Here is a 16945-nt window from a genome sequence, read left to right on the forward strand (position 1 = left end):
AAAAAAAAAAAAAAAAAAAAAAGAGAGAGCTTTGAATTGCTGGCAGCTGTGGGCTAAGGTAGAGGAGCCCAACATAAAGCTTATGAGGCTAAATTGGGAACATTTGAATGCTTGGTTTTGTGCTTAAAAAAGCAAGTAGCAGCTCAGCTGCCAGATGTTGGAGAACTTGGACATGTAGCTCGTGGGCTTTGGTATCAGCAACACTTTGGCAGGTGACCACACGTCAAAGAGAGATGATGACTTGCTTTCCTAAAACTGCTTCTAGGGAGGGAGCCTGGTGGCTTTCGTGTTTCACTTTCACTGAAGCAGTTATATTTGGGAACACCAAAAAGAATCTCTTAACTCAGAGAAGATTGACTCTAGGGCTTGTCAGCAAAGGAAGAACTCCTGAGAACTGGCTTCATAAGAGCTCAGCTCCCTGTCACTCAAGCCTGTGAATAATCACTGAACTACTCTCTCTCTAACACAGTATATCAGTTAGGAATTGCTTTCAGTTGCTAGCAATAGAGAACTGACTGTAGTGGTGTAAATGCATGAAGGTGTTTATTTTTGTCATGTCATGAGAAATGCAGACATGGGTAATTACTGGCATTAGTTTGGTGGCTTGAGAAAATCAGGGACAGGTATTTGTAATTTTTTATTTTTATTTTTTGAGATGGAGTCTCACTCTGTCGCCAGGCTGGAGTGCAGTGGCACGATCTCAGCTCACTACAACCTCCGCCTCCTGAGTTCAAGCGATTATCCTGCCTCAGCCTCCCAAGTAGCTGGGACTACAGGGGTACACCACCACGCCCAGCTAATTTTTGTATTTTTAGTAGAGACAGGGTTTCGCCATGTTGGCCAGGATGGTCTCAATCTCTTGACCTCATGATCCACCTGCTTCGGCCTCCCAAAGTGTTGGGATTACAGGCGTGAGCCACTGCATCTGGTCCATGATTCTTTTAGTCTTTTCTTCACAGCCTCAATATGTCTGTTGCAGCTCCAGCCATCACATCCACATCTCAAACAACAGGAATCAGGAAGGATGGGATGGCAAACAAGGCTTTCCTAGAAGTCCCACCCAACAACTTCGGCTTTTATCTTCTGCAAGAGAACTCATCTTTTCACTGGATACGTGCTAACCAGGATAACACCGGGGATCTCTAAGAGAGAAGGTGGGGGTGGATATCACGTAGGAAGCTAGCACTCTCTGTATGGGGCTCTCCAGAGAGATGTGTTTAGAAAAGAAGTTGCTGTATGAACTGGTCCTTCTGGGAGAGCTTGTTATGTGAAAGAGCAGGTATCTGAGGGAGCCTCAGGTTACCCACGAAACTGACCTCTAGGTCTCTCTCACTCTGAGAGGGGTGAACTGGCTTCGGTTCTATGAGTGCCCCTAGTTCCCAAGTCAACTTGATCAGGAAAGGAGAGAATCAGGAAATGGAAATCTCTGTAAAGCAGTGGATTCATTCCTTGATCAAAGGCATGGTGGTTTGCAGCAAGCATACAAATATGAATGTGAATGTGTATGTTGACAGAGGAAGCACCCGGCTACTGCTTGTCAATGTAGTGAGGCAGCGGATGGATCAAGTAAACATGCTTCTGAAACTTCAGAATCTTACAAATTAGGAGAGCAACACAAAACATGAAAACTAGAAAGTGAGCCGGGTGCGGTGGCTCAAGCCTGTAATCCCAGCACTTTGGGAGGCCAAGGTGGGTGGATAACGAGGTCAGGAGTTCGAGACCAGCCTGACCAACATGGTGAAACCCTGTCTCTACTAAAAAAAAAAAATACAAAAATTAGCTGGGCATGGTGGCAGGTGCCTGTAATCCCAGCTGCTCGGGAGGCTGAGGCAGGAGAATCACTTGAAACCAGAAGGTGGAGGTTGTGGTGAGCCGAGATCGCGCCACTGCACTCCAGCCTGGGCAACAAGAGTGAAACTCTGTCTCAAAAAAAAAAGAAAACTAGAAAGTTAGACAGGCTAAGTGGAAGTCAGCCCCTGGCACAGAGAAGGGTGCAGTCATTGCCACTAGGATGCTCCCAAAGGCTTTCAAGAGGAAGGGGAAGACGTGAGGCTTGCTGGATGACCAGGGGAATAACTGGGAGGCCGGGGAGTGGTGGTATCTCCTAGCCACACAGTGGGGCTCTCTCAGCTGGCAATAGAAGCAGCCGTTGACCTGAATTTCCAAGGACCACCATGGATTCCCAAACAAAATGTCATCCCAATGTTTCCAGCTCTCTATCCAGCCTTGTAAAACAAAGATGTGGAATTTAGCAAGATCCAACAAAAACTGTGGAAGGGCACAATACATAAAAATACCATAGCCAAGAACCAAAACACTAACTTCTGTTACCGGAGGGGGAAAGCTCTCACGGATGCATGGGCGGATGGGCTGAAGAAAAGGGGACATTTGTTCCTGGGCTTTCTTCAGATTTGGGAGCAAAAAAGGCTAGCAAGACAACAGCATTCTACAGAGAAGCTAAGTGGGAAGGTATAAGGGTGGCTGGTTTTTCCTTAAGTCTACACGTTTCCAACTGCTATTTCGTGCTTCCAGCCGTTACCATATGTTCACAGATTTTAAAGTCACAATAAACGTCAGGGTGAGCAGCTGTGGAATAATTCACACTTTTGTTCACTTTCCAGCACCCCCCATCAAATCGCGTTGTTTAAATAATGCCCCACCCTCCCACCACCTGTACATCAAGGTCACGGTCCTCCTCCATTAACAGCAGCGAGAGCAGCCAGTTTTACTCTTGCGGGAAGTTCGCAGAATTGCAAACTTGACCTCTGAGCTTCGGATGGGTCATGAAATGTTTAGTCTCTAAACCTTGCTTTTCCAGGGGTTAGATATTTAAAACATTTCTTTTTCCTAATGGTATCTTTCAATCATGCAAATTACCACAAGTACACAAGAGCAAAGACACATTCTGTGTCAGTGTTTTGTTTGCATTGTGAGAGGCTGATAATGTGGGAGGAAGTTTGTGTAGTGACTGTCTGGGTTCAAATCCTGGCTCTGTCACTTATTTGCTGTGTGAACTGACACATGTAAACTGATTAGAATGATGCCAGGAACAGATGCTATTACTATTCAGCAACCAGCTTGAATGTAATCATGTACTTGTTTACCTTTGTAGCTTCTTAAGGGCTAATCCTTAAGGGTTAAATCCTGCAGGAATCTGCTGTGTGTTTGCCCAGTTAAGTTCTGGGCAAGGAAAAGGCCTGGGTCTTCTGCGTGGCTCCCTTCACTCTTCCACCTGTACATCCCATAACCAGCATCTTCTATAGTGCAGGGGACAGGCCTACTGGTCCGTGGTTAGTTGCTGGCCCACCTGTGAGAACGTAGGAAAGTCTGAAAGATGGCAGAATTGAGATGCCTCAGTTTGGAGCTTTTCTTTTTACTTTTCTGCAAGGCTGGTAGGATTGCAACCTTACAGAACTGCAGTCTATCAGAGGCATCCAGTTGTTCATACATCTGCTCAAAAAGCAGCTTGCTCTTGGGGAAAGAGATGAGCAGGCCTGGCCCGACCCTTTGTGACACCAAAGAGGCTAGCACTGCTCTTGGGAGTCCTGCCCAGTGGTCTGGCCTTGGGAGCTGCCAGCTACATGGAGAGAGTTGGATCCTCTCCATGTAATGAAATTGACTCAAAAAGAACAAAGTTGCTTTCAACACCTGCTCACCCTGGCACAGCTCTCAAGGCCAAGAGGGGAATGGGTAATTGCAGACCACAGGCAATGACAGAAAAAGAAGGGGGAAAAATCACCAGTTCAGCATCTTCCCCTTCATTTCATGGCAGGGGGTTCAATGCAGACCTCACCATGCCTGTCTCCAGAGAGCTGGAAACAGTGGAATGGCTCAAAGGGCAGCAGGAAAGAAAGGACAGAGGGATCTGGAAAAGCAGCCCCAGAATGGTCTCCTTTTTGTGTAAGCTAGCTTGGAATGGGTTTCTATGACTTGTACCCACTCTTATTTGCAATTCATTTTTTGAGAACGGCAACATGGACACCTTGGTACAAGAAGAACAGCAGCCCGTTCACCATTTCAGAAGGGCTGCAAGGTGGCTTCAGGGCTCCTGGGGCACCACAGCCAGCCTAGCCCCATTCACCCACGGAGCCCTCCAGCCTACTTTTGCTCACTTTGTTTGGCTGCATTGCCCAGCAGTGGCCAACCTCCATGGAGTTCACATGATCAAACTCATGGAAGGCAGCAAAGATGGGGACACTAGGAAAAGAGGTTCTCAAAATTGAATCTTCCTCTTTCACTGACTGTTGTAATCACACCACTAGATGTTGCCAAATGTTTGTAGAAGTCTCGTCTCCTGGTACCTGCCCAGCTCACACCCACAGGGATGGACAAAGAATGGTCAAATTTATTCTATGTGACCCCTGTCCATATTCATGACTCACTGGACAACACGTGTCCACACCCAGCCCAGCTTAACCAACTGAATTAGGACCTGGCATAGACATCTGGGCTCATGGCTTAAATTAAGGTTATGTAGTCACAGGAGCCATGGGGTATCCCTGCTTGGCCCTGCAAGCCAGTACAATGGAAGCCACTCTGGAGAGAGAGACAGAGATGAAAACAGATGGAAAAGCAGCGAGAAGCCACAGGAATGAGCTGCTTGCATTCTCTGCTCTCCAGACCCCTGTTCTGGATCCAGCCTCACCTCCTGCCATAGTTTCTGAGAGGTATCCCAGTCTACTTTCAACTCAGTGTCTTCCTTTTTGCTTACTTGATTGTGTTTCTATTACGTGCATCCAGAAGAGTTTCCACTAAGGCAGTGATTCACAGTTTACTGAATTCTTTCACATGTTGTCCTGTTTGGATTTTGCTTCGCACGCTACTCCAGGGAGAAGGCAAGGGAGGCATCATCATCATCTGCATTTTATGGTCAAAGACGTCCAGGCAATGACTGCTCAAGGTCTCCTAGGCAGGGAGGCAGGTCTTTGACCCAGACACAGCATCATCTCCACTGCACCACACCCTCTTGACATTGGAGGTGTACTTCCAGGAAAAGGGACTCTGGCGCCAAGGTATAACTGAAAGAGATTTGCTGCATTCCTAAGCACAAGTGCATATTTCAAGGGGAAAATAAGAGCTTCAGCGTGATCATTCATGCCACAGCTTTCATGAGGCTAACTCTGGAAACAAAGTGCATTGAGAAAGGGAAACCAGGCGTGGAAGTTGTGGTGGAGAATACTCCCCCTTAAAAAATATGTGACGCTTATAATATCATATTATTTTAGCATTTGCCATACTTTTTTCTCTCTTCCTTGAGGGCACCAGTGAACAACGGACAGGCAGGTTACATTTCTCTTCTCCACTTTTGCCTAGTCCTCACTGACAGTTTCCACCCAAAGTAGATTAGCTAGGAAACTGACACTCCTGCCACACACACATGTGCGTGCAAATGTACTCCAACACACGTGCACACACACACGCTTGCTTGTGGATACCACCTTCTAAAAACAGCTCTATTGAGATATAAATTCAGATACCACATATTTCATTCATTTAAAATGCACACTGTGATTTTTGACATATTACATCATTTAAAATTGTTACATAACATACAACTTGCCATTTTAACTATTTTTAGTGGTATTAATTGCATTCACAATGTTGTGCATGACGTTGCAATACAATCATTAAAACCATCTATTTCAAATGGATACTATTTTTTTGGTCCCTCTCTTTTTCCCTTTCTCTCTTCCTCCTTCCTGTTTCTTATGTTTATTTTTCAGTTTTTTAGGAGAGAGGGAAAGTCCATCTCGCCCCCAGCCCTGGCCTTCCCCATGCATGCAAATCCCCACTGCTCTTCCTGATACTCCTCTACTTACCTAACCTAGGTTCATACTGGAAGGCAAGACCTGATCATATGCGAGTTTCTGCCTGCACCCAAGTCTCTAGGACACAGAGGGAACATCTTGCTTCTGGGACATTCCCCGAGTGCTGAGCTCCCCTGCCTGAAGGGAGCTGCTTGAGGACTGAGCTGTGTATCCTTGTTCTGGACCCTGGTCTTTTCCACAGGGGCTCAGTGATCTCTGCAGAGTGGCCTTGGGGGCCCCTACATTGTCTGGCCCAGATGCAAGCACCTGCAGATGTTCCACAAGGAATCTCTCCCCAGCCAAATGTTAGGTTTGGATGTTTTCTTCCTTCTTGTCATCTCCTTCCTGTTACCTTTTATCCATCCTAACAAGTGTGAGAAAAGAACCTTGTGAAAATTACATCTGAGGCCGGGTGCAGTGGCTCATGCCTATAATCCCAGCACTTTAGGAGGCCGAGGTGGGCGGGTCACGAGGTTGGGAGATTGAGACCATCCTGGCTAACAGAGCGAAACCCTGACTCTACTAAAAAAAATACAAAAATTTAGCCGCACGTGGTGGTGGGCACCTGTAGTCCCAGCTACTCGGGAGGCTGAGGTAGGAGAATGGCGTGAACCCGGGAGGCGGAGCTTGCAGTGAGCTGAGATTGCGCCACTGCACTCCAGCCTGGGTGACAGAGCAAGACTCCATCTCAAAAAAAAAAAAAAAAAAAAAAAAAAAAAAAAAGGAAAGAAAGAATAAAAAAGAGAAAATTCCATCTGATTGGGTCTAATAAGAGCTCAGCATCTGATGCTTTCCCCCATGGCTGGTGGGGGAAAGTTTGCTCCTGAACAGTGTTAAGTGCTGGACCCTTATTTCTGGGTTCTGGGAGGGCAACCCCCTGCCCCATCCACCCAGTAATCCACTCAGAGGGAAAAGAAGGAAGGATGAATGGCTTTCCAGAAGAGAAAGCACAGTTTTCAAGTGGAGCCTTGGGTCTCTCTGCACAGGACTGACCGACGAACCTGTCTGGAGAGCTCCTACTAAGCCCAGTCTCCTGTCTCCTCCACCACCAAAAGGCATCCTTTAGGTGATGTCATTACTGTCATTCACCATGAATACGGACAATCAACAGCCAAGGATCTTTTGTGTAATTAAATGTACTAACTTGACAACTCCCAAATGAGGGGGTAATAGTTCCTGGATGTAAAGTGGCTTTTCTCTAATCCTGAGTGATGGCATGCTGTTGCTAGGTGCCTGCTTTTCTGCCTTTCAAATATAAAGTGACTAATGGGGTATATTTCATAACACATCTGCAAGTATGTAGTTATTCTTATACTTCGATGCCCTTTAAAATATTATCTGCCAACACTTGGACTATGTACTTGTATGCAAATTAGACATAATAAAGGAAGAAGGGAGAAGTTCTTTGCTCTTGAAAAATCATACTTATAAGGTTAACAAGATTTATATATTCCACCAGGGAACTGGGGTTAGAATGCAAAACTTTATCAATGTCGCTTGGCAACAATAAAGATCCTCTGGTGTTTTCCCCTGTATGAGATCAAAACTTTTTATCTACACTGAGGTTTAATTTGATTCTTTAAATTCTCATGAAATCAAAATACATAGAATCCAACTTCAGGAACAAATCAGATATTCTAAGTTGAATGTTTTTGATTGGCAGTGCCAAGAACAGGAACAGTGTTTTTAAAACATATCACTTTGCATTTAAAAAATCAAGTTAAATCTTTCCATGAATTATCCATTTAAGCCAGGAAAGTGGGTACTCCTATTTTCTGGATAAAAAGGAAAATACCGGGAGAATTCAATTTAATAAAAGAAAATTCACCAAGAAGGGAAGAATTTACAAACACACACACACACACAAATGTACACATGAACTACTTTATAAACAAACAAGAAAATGTTCTGGATCCAGTTTGCTCAAATAATGAGATATGATCTAGCAAATATTCTGTTTATAGGGAACTCTGTCTTGATCTTAGAGCATGTATCTAGTATTAAAATAGAAGCTTAATTAAGTTTGTACTTGCTGAACAATCAGATATCAGCAAAATCTACTCAACACGAAAGCAATTCTGATGAGTAAGTTATTGGTGATGACTCAAAGGCACTTTAGGATCTTGCGGCACTGGGGATCATTACTCCAAACACGAAGTCATACCTATCTTTGTAGTCATTCACCAGTGACAGAGTAACAGAGTTCCAGTTGATAGGATCTCGGGTTCATCAAATTTAGATGTTCTTGAAAGGTATCAAGCAGCCAGCAGTTGGTGGATTCGCCCAGCATATCTATGAAAGGGCAGAGTCCATGTCAGTTTTGCTTCTTGCTGGGTGAACCTTGGCACAGCCCTGGGCATATAGTTCACATTGGATAAATGTTTGCTGAATAATATGAATGAATGAATGAATGAATGAATAGCAGAAAGTTAAGTTGAAATTTTTCTGTTTGAGAATTTCTGCTGATGACCAAAGCTGAGATGAGGAATAAGTGGCCCCATATTCTAAAGACAGATGCAGCTTACCAACCACGCAGGACTGGTTAAGAGTTGGCCAAAGCAACAGATAGATACAGATAGAAATATAGAGATGTGGTTTTGGATTGATTGTAAGGGATTTCTAGTAAAAAGCATTGTGCATTTATTTTCCTTTTCCTCTCATTGAGTGAGGTGGTAGAGGTGGGCTGCTTCCCTGCCCCTTGAGCCAAGTAAAGATAGCTTCAGGAGAGTGTGGCAGTCAGAGAAGAGTTTAAAATCTCCCCCTTTGTGGTGGATGCTTGCTGAGCTGCAGGGTCTTGGCCTGCCCTGGTTGCCACCATCTTGGGAAGCAAAAAGCTCTCAGCAAGGCTTGCTTTTCAGAGCTTAATATGGGGAACATATTTTCATGGGCCACGTGGACTCTGAAGATGGGACTTGAGCTTGACTCCTTTTAATAGGTCCCCAGCCATGGGCCCTGACTGCCAGGGCCAGGTAAACCCGACATGAGATGGCCACGTGGGGTGTCCCAATGACCCTTGGGTTGAAGGGGAATCCTAAGAATCCACCAGGGAGGGTACTCTTCCAAGTCCAGGCACTGCAAGGCACAGGACCTGGGGCAGGCGGATGGGGTCACTCCAAAGTACCTGACTAAAGTACCTTATAAGAACCAGTATTTCAGCATCTGTATTCAAAGAATGCCAATGGCTAGACAACAGCAGCTGAAGCAAAGGAAAAAGACATTTTTGCTTCTTTCCCTCTCCCCCGACTCTCTGCCCTACCCTGGGAGCAAAACTCAGCTAGTGAGTGACAAGAGACAGAGCAATCATAAAAGACAGACCATGCAATCTTTACGAGCTTGGGTCAGGCCTGAGCTGGGGGGAAGGGAAAGAGCATGGAACTTGATGGGAAACAGTTTTAAACTGTTTTAACACTAGGCTTTTTAAAACACTCTAACATGAAAACAGCTCGACATGAAAGGGACTGAATTGTGTGGGATCTGCCCGAGATGTTTACTAGTGGAAGAAGATCTGACAGAGAAGGTTGGAAGGGCAGTGATGGGAGTTGAGGGAGAAGAAGAAGCTGCTATTTCCTGGTTATGCCATATCGAGTTCAGCCCATGTGATATATTCAATTCCATTCAATAAGTGAATGAAAGAATGAATAAATGAATGAATTTCTGTATAATTTGGTGCTATGACCACCTGTCCAGTGGCCCCTGCCTACCCTACATACAACAAGAGTCCAGATGATGTCTTCACCTCAGCACAGGCAGAGGGCAGGATAAGGCCTGTCCATCAGCTTTGGAGGTGAAGCTGGGAAGTCACCAATTCAGTGAGTCAGGGAAGGCTGACCTCAGGGCACTCCTGACTTCTCCCAGGTGTGCCCCACAGTGGTGATTCACTCTCAGCTTATCAAATCTCGCAACTGCTGAGTGTTACTTCGTCCCCAATAAGAAATGACTTTCGGGGACAAATTAGCAAAGTATCCAGGTGTGATGTCACCCTCTCTTTGGCACTGAGGTAACGACATCTCCACTTTGGACATTTCTCTGGACAATAAGCCTGAGATTACTGTAAGAAGTATAGACACTTCTCCTCCTGTGGCTCTCTGTGTTATGGGGGGGTCAACCCTGTGCAAGATGGGTGAATGTTCCCAATTTAACCATTTCTCCCTAGATGAGCACAGCACAGGTTCTTTCCTGGAGACATCAGTGAAATTAAGTTGGCAAGAAGGTCTCTTCTAATCCTGCTGTTTAGGCATAAGGCTTCTGGTGGGCCCCATGGCATCATCCTTGTTTTTCTTTTGTAACCTGATTGTATTGCCTTGGAACTGACTGATCACTTGTCTGTCTCTTCTTCTAGGGCAGGAGCTTTATTTTATTCAAGATTCTACCCTAAAGGTGCCAGGCACAGAGTAGACCCTTGATAAATGCTGGTTAAGTGAATGAACTTGATTTGCTTTGATGGGTCTCCCTGAGACAAATGGAGTTATGTACCAGGCCCATTTTCTAGAAGGAGTCACTGAGGCACAGACAGGTGGGGTGGTTTGGCCAACATCCCATGGTGAAGTAGTTGGACAGATGAGACTAGAGTAGGCTGATGGACTGTAAAAAAATAACTCTGAAGCCAAATGTATCAGTCAACACAAGCCAAAGCTAGTTGCCTAGAAGCCAGAACACACTCTCCAAGCTTAGACTCTTAGCACAGAGCCCAGACAGTCATAATGCCACCATCACTGGCATTTTACAGGTTACTGAATGGTTTCACAGCCATCAACTTGCTTACTCTTCACAAGGACCTGGACAGCACCATTACAGACAATATTGTCCACATTGTATACAGGTCCAGAGAGGTTAGAGGATGTGCCTGAGGATGCACAGCTATTAAAGGAGGAAGGCATCATGACTTCCAATCATGTGATCTCAAATCTGTGAGCTTCTCACCAAACCTGGTTAAACCCAACCAAACAAGAGCACACGGAGCATCTTCAAGATCCACCCAGATGCCCCCTGTTAGTTTCGGATCAATGTCAGGAGCGACATCTTTCGATTTTCATGTATCTTTTTGAGGTCCTTCGACTTTGCCCCATATGAGTTCACCTTGGCTAGGCAGCACTCTTGTTCCCAGGAAGAGTGATGACACAGTCCCTCCTCCTGGGTCCCTAGTTGTATCCTGGGAACCTGTCTGCAGAATCCAGTTCTGAGCTGGGCCGCCACAGCAGTGCTGTGCCTGGGCAGGGCAGATTGCTGGGATGCAGAAGTGGTTCTGGAGTGAGCACACTTGCCTCTGGGAGAGGCTACTGTGCCAGCTGTCATTTTCCACTCAATATGTCAGGCAAGAAGTGAGACTGACAGCATTCTTCCCTTTGTGTCTCAAATACACATGCTTTTGTTTCTACTGGCAACATTCTATATAGCTAGTTCTCTTTGGAGGAGTATCTCGGCATTAAGATAAAGGAGCTCCTGAAATTTGGCAGATTCAAGGGTCTAATTTACAAAGTTGGGACCAGAAGATGAAATGGCTTTCGAGGTTTTGTTCAAATTGTTAAAAGAGATGCCAAAAGATGTCTTTTTATGTACAGCTGGCTTCATTTTTAAATGTCAATACCAGCTTACGGTTGAAGGTAACAAATGACACATTGTAATATCTTCCCCAGTTAATTTTTAAAAGGAAATTCAGGAGGAGAGAATAAAACTACTTTTTTTGGTTTGTTTTTTAATGACAAAGCATATTTAGACAGACTAAATTTGGCAAAATAAATAAGCAAATATAAGCTCAGTGACTTCCATTTACCAAAACTTATTTTAAAAGCAAGAGGAGACATGAAAGGCAAAAACTCTACTCAAATCCAAACAGCGTCCAAGGAAAATTCCTGTAACCTTGAAGAATAATAAAGACTCACGGATATATTTGGAATTTCTGAATGGGAGAACTGTTTCCCGAGAGCATTTTTAACATCCCAAGCGAAAAATGAGAACAAGGCTTAAATTGTTTGGTAAAGAGCAAAGAACCCTTTGGTTTCAGAAAAAAGAGAGGGAGACGGCAAGAGTCAAAATGCTGTGAGTGACTGGAGTTCTCTATGAAACAGGAACACTGGTAGCTATTGCCAGAAAACTTTCTCAATGCCCCGTGCAAACAGTGTACATTACAATCATCTTTCCTTTCTTCCTTTCTTTCTTCCTTCCTTCCCTTGCTTCCCTCTCTTCCTGCTCTCCCTCCCTCCCACTCTCCCTCTCTCTCTCTTTTTGACAGAGTATTTATTGCTTTGCTGCTCAGACTTGAGTTTAGTGCCCAAATCTCGACTCACTGTAACCTCCATCTCCCGGGTTCAAGCGATTATCCTGCCTCAGCCTCCCGAGTAGCTGGGATTTCAGGCATGCACCACCATTCCCAGCTAATTTTGTGTTTTTAGTAGAGATGGGTTTTGCCATGTTGGCCAGGCTGGTCTTGAACTCCTGACCTCAGGTGATCCGCTCACCTCGGTCTCCCAAAGTGCTGGGATTATAGGCGTGGGCCACGGTGCCCAGCCTACACCACACTTTAATGTCAAATAAATCAAGGGAGAAGTGCCAAATAATTTCTACAATAGTTTCAGATTTTGAACTTTTCCCCTTTGGCAATGTCATCTCAGTTGTTTGAAACAAAGCAGTGACCTCTACCAGCGATTTCTGGCTCCTCCTGTGACTTCAAAACAGACCCTAGCCTTGTATCCATCTTCTCTCTCCCGTGCCACCACTGCCAGCAAGCAGCAATCAATAGAACTTGGCTGGGCCTTTTCAGCTTTTATTTAGTGAGAGTAAGTGTGGCCTCTTCCCTTTGCCCTACCCCACTGAGGAGTTTTTCCTCAGTGGCCAGGCTGCAAATCTTGCCCCCCAAGCCCTTTGTTCCACCCGCCTGAGGTTGCCTGAGCAAAGCCGATGCTTCACCAGAGATTAATTTGAGGTGTTTTACTACAACCACTAACCAGCGTCACAAATGGGATCAGTTTGCTAATTAGAAGCCCTTGGCCTCTAGAGCCCTGGGCTGCAATCATCCCCCATGGCCTCAGGAAATGCGAAAGAAGTGCCGCAGACCCTGGATGAGGGTGAGGGGATCATTTGTTGAATCCCACTCAAGGCTCCTTCAAAGACTGGAGAGAGAAGGGCTGCACCAAAGCGCAGCTTCAAGAGCGGGTTGGAGGCTGGAAACCTGAAACACTACTCAGAAATAGTGTATCTTGGATTTAAAATATTTAAACTTAGTATTTCTTGGATTTAGAACATTTAAACATAACCAACAAGCATGTAAAACTATGTGCTAAGCACCAGGTTGGATTTAGAGACTCGATAATGTGTGTATGTGTGCACCTCTGTGTGCACCTCCTAGCTGGCACTGAGCGTTGTTTCCGCCTGGCACCACAGTAGATCGTGTCCTCTCCCTTCCCTGAAGTTAGGATCTTGTAAACTGCAGGTGCCTGAGCCACCTTTGGAATCCCACAACCCCAACGCACACAGACACATACTCAAGTGCTAGAATATGGGTCTCACACATAGATGTCATTCAGATGTTTGTAGAACTCTTAATTACATGCCAGCTCCGAAGAGAGACTTAGATAAATGAGGTCTAGCCCCTGCACTCCAGAAGGCTATATAATAATGGCGGACATGAAGAGAAGAGCTAACATTTATGTAATAGGACCTACGACCTAAGCAAAGGAGGAAGCAAACAAATGCACAGGCATGCAATGGGTTTGGTAAAACTTTGCTTTGACGGGCAGGGCAAAACTGCTCATAGGACCGTAGACCGAGGGCAAGGACTTCTTTTACATACTTCCTCCCCCACTGGCAAAGCGGAAGAGAAAGGAGAACCTACCTCTTAACCTGCAGCAGAAGTAGATGCACTTGGACGCTACCTCTTTCCTCTCTCCCGCCCCATCTCTGTGGCTCTGGCAACAGAGACATCCACCCTCACGGTTTTGCTTAGAAACAGGGAAAGGTCAGGACACTGGAGTGTCCTGGGGGACAGGTACACTGGGAAGAATATGATAGGAGGAGGCTGATTTTCAGGGACAGTTCAGAGGTAGAACTTCAAATTTTCAGAACTTGCCCAACATTACACACACACACACACACACACAATCTATCCATCCATCTATTGCCCTTTCCACTTTGATTTTAAAAGTAGAAATTTAAAAAACAAACAGAGGCCAGAGTATTGTGGGATGGAAGAGGGCTTCCTGTTTGAATACAAACCGTCAACCCAGGATCACAGTTCTCTTCTCACACTCCCTGGAACACAGCCCCCCCTCCCCAACATTCAAAAGACCCTGGTTTCATGGAAAATAAAACACACATTACATATGATAATGCCATCTAATTTGAGTTTTTGAGTAAGTGCAGTCAGTCCTACACTCCTCACCCCTACTCGACTCCCCTCACCCAAGACTTTCTAATTTTAGAGCTGAGAGCAGAGAACTTGATGCTGAGTATGTTTCCATTTACCATGAAAGGCATGTTTCTCCACAAACAACTGGAGGGCAGGCTTGGAAAACAGGTTTAAAGACCAGAGTTGTAGAACTTTGGCACGGCAATTCTCTGGAAACATCTACTATCCCATCGAGAGGCAGGAAGTATTGAGAATGAATGTGTGTTCTGGCTTCTTTCAAACAAAATGATTTAATTTTAAGAGTCTCAATTCATAAAATAGCCCAGCTAATCTTCCAAGGAAAATGGGCATATTTTGTTTTTCTTCATTCTTCAAAGAGTATTTGGGCCATGAAAAGAATTTGTACTGAATTTCCTTAAAAGACTTAATTGGGCAATGTGCCTTATGAGGAAATATAGAATGGTTACAAAAAATATAAAAAGTTTAATGGGAATATAAATTTTTTATGGTTTAGAAATTAGAACCAGTTTAACTTCCCTGATACCCACAAATAAAACACACACACACACACACACACACACACACACACACACACCAGTTTCTTCCAGTTCCTTCAGCAAGCTATAGTCCTTTTCTATAAGTTTGTAGATTTATAGATTTAGCAGCTACTTCTGCAGAAGGAAAAGCAAAAGTCTTCATTTGTGAAACAGACATTTTTGGTTTTTTTTTTCTTTGGTTTGTTTGTTTTTGTTTTGTTTTTGAGATGGAGTCTCACACTGTCACCCAGGCTGGAGTGCAGTGGTGTGATCTCTGCTCACTGCAACTTCTGCCTCCCAGGTTCAAGTGATTCTCCAGCCTCAGCCTCCCAAGTAGCTGGGATTACAGGCGTCTGCCGTCATGCCCAGCTAATTTTTTGTATTTTTAGTAGCGACGGGGTTTCACTATGTTCAACGGGCTGGTCGTGAACTCCTGACCTCATGATCCGCCTGCCTCAGCCTCCCAAAGTGCTGGAATTACAGGCGTGACCACTGCGCCTGGCCTGAAGCTGATATTTTCAAACCTACAGGTAGGTCCTCTTTGCCCAAACTATAGGTCAGGTCCTTTTATTGCCACATATATAACCAAGTTATCAATATTTCCCTTGAATCATCTTATAAGAGGAAAAGCCAGAAAGCATTCTCAATGTTTTAAAAAAATCACACACGACTGCCACCTGTTCATTCTCCCTATGGCCTCCCTCTCACCTGCCCACCCGTCTCTCACCTGTTCTCTAGGTGCACTTCATGTCTCCCGGTACACAGACCCCGGGCACTTGACCTGCTTTTCTTTCCATTCTAATGCTGCTACCCCCAACAAAGACCATTTTTTTCCCTCATGTCCTGTTCCTGGGCAAGGCACAGTCTCCCCATCTCCACATTCCTCAAAACAAGCAAATAAGCAATTGGTTTCCCTGTAATTCGAAAGACTTACTGCCAATTCCTTTGTGAAAATCAATGGCAGGTGCCCAAAATAACAAGTACAAGAAAGCTATGAAAGTTCGAGGAATCTCCCCAAGGTCTCCAAGGTATAACCCAGATTGGACCCTGACATTTTCTTTCTTATGTGACCTCAAGTAGCTTCTCCCAGTTGGTGTTGGATGTTGGGCCAACCTGTAGAGACTAGAGGCCATGTTACATCTGATGTGGGTTCCCTGCTGAAAGAATTGATCTCTGAATTATTGGCTAGTGTCTAATGTACACCAACCCACGATGCCAGGCACTGCTGCTCCCGCATCCTGTGCCTGCTGCAGACTTGGCTGAACAATCACAGACCTGTCTCCTAGAGCCTGGATGCTGCCTCAGCATCCTTCTCAGCAAGGTGCTATCAGTAGCCATGAACAGCTCTTTGGATTCAGCACGTGAGATGGACTTGTCATTCCTGTTCTCCCTGTCCTGTAACCTGCAGTCTGAGTGAGATACATGCATCAGCCAGTGGCAAAGGCTGTATCCAGCTTTCAGCAAATACTGGCTGCTTTGCCTCTTGCTTCAAGAGGGATCAGCCAACAGGCATTTGGCCAACCTGCCCCAACGCCCTACCAGGTGCGTCAGGACTGAGGCTTTTTGTTCGTTTTTAGCAAAATTTAACCTTTACCCAATTAGTGCATACAAATTAGGCAGGGGCTAACTACTTCCCTATGAGGAATTTGAGACATTTGGTCTCAGCATGGAAAAGTGAGTTTACCTGATGCAGATGGAAGTTTATTCAAGTTAATAGGGAAGGTGGATGCACCCACTTGCTATGGGATCCACTTCAGAAGAGTTGGTGGAGTTGGTGAGTCGGGCTCTTGGCAGGTATGAAGTGGTGGAGGAAGTGACTGAGGTGGTGAGTTTCCTTCATGCTCAAGCCCTGTGCTGTGGCCAGTTTATGGGGCACTTGGAAGAAGTTAAAGCAGAGTGTGCACATCCAGTTTATTTTCATGCAGGTAAAGGGCTGGGCTGTCAAAACCTGGAGAGATACACTAAGCAGCGTCCTCAGACCCAGGGCTTGTCAGAATTTATTCTGACGTGACTCACAAAGCTGTGATACAGGAATAAAGAGGCAATTACTTAGGCGGATAGTGAGGGTATGGAAGTCCTTGGTAAGGTTTTCCTTTTAATGAAAAGCAACCCCAAATCATTTTCCTTTCCCGCAAAGAGTAACCTATAAAATCGAGCTGCAGACATGTTCAAAATGGCGGCTCCATCTTGCCTTCTCTGCCAGCCACGTGTACAGTAAGGAGCAGACAAGATGGCACTGGCTAAGGGGAAAGTTGATTTGC

At 45.1% G+C, this 16945-nt stretch overlaps 1 long non-coding RNA gene across 2 annotated transcripts in view; it reads right to left on the reverse strand.

The window, feature by feature from the left end:
* The window catches only part of LOC105519465, a 17797-nt gene extending 13592 nt beyond the window's left edge, over positions 1–4205 (reverse strand). The window contains exon 1 of one of the 2 annotated variants that reach the window (XR_001002970.1): positions 4014–4205. This is a non-coding gene — a long non-coding RNA (uncharacterized LOC105519465). The remainder of the gene's footprint in view (positions 1–4013) is intronic. The other variant, XR_001002971.1, reaches the window with a different exon arrangement.
* Positions 4206–16945: the final 12740 nt, after the last annotated feature.

Source organism: Colobus angolensis, unplaced genomic scaffold (genome assembly GCF_000951035.1).
Source record: "Colobus angolensis palliatus isolate OR3802 unplaced genomic scaffold, Cang.pa_1.0 Scaffold35, whole genome shotgun sequence".
Taxonomy (NCBI): Eukaryota; Metazoa; Chordata; class Mammalia; order Primates; family Cercopithecidae; genus Colobus; species Colobus angolensis.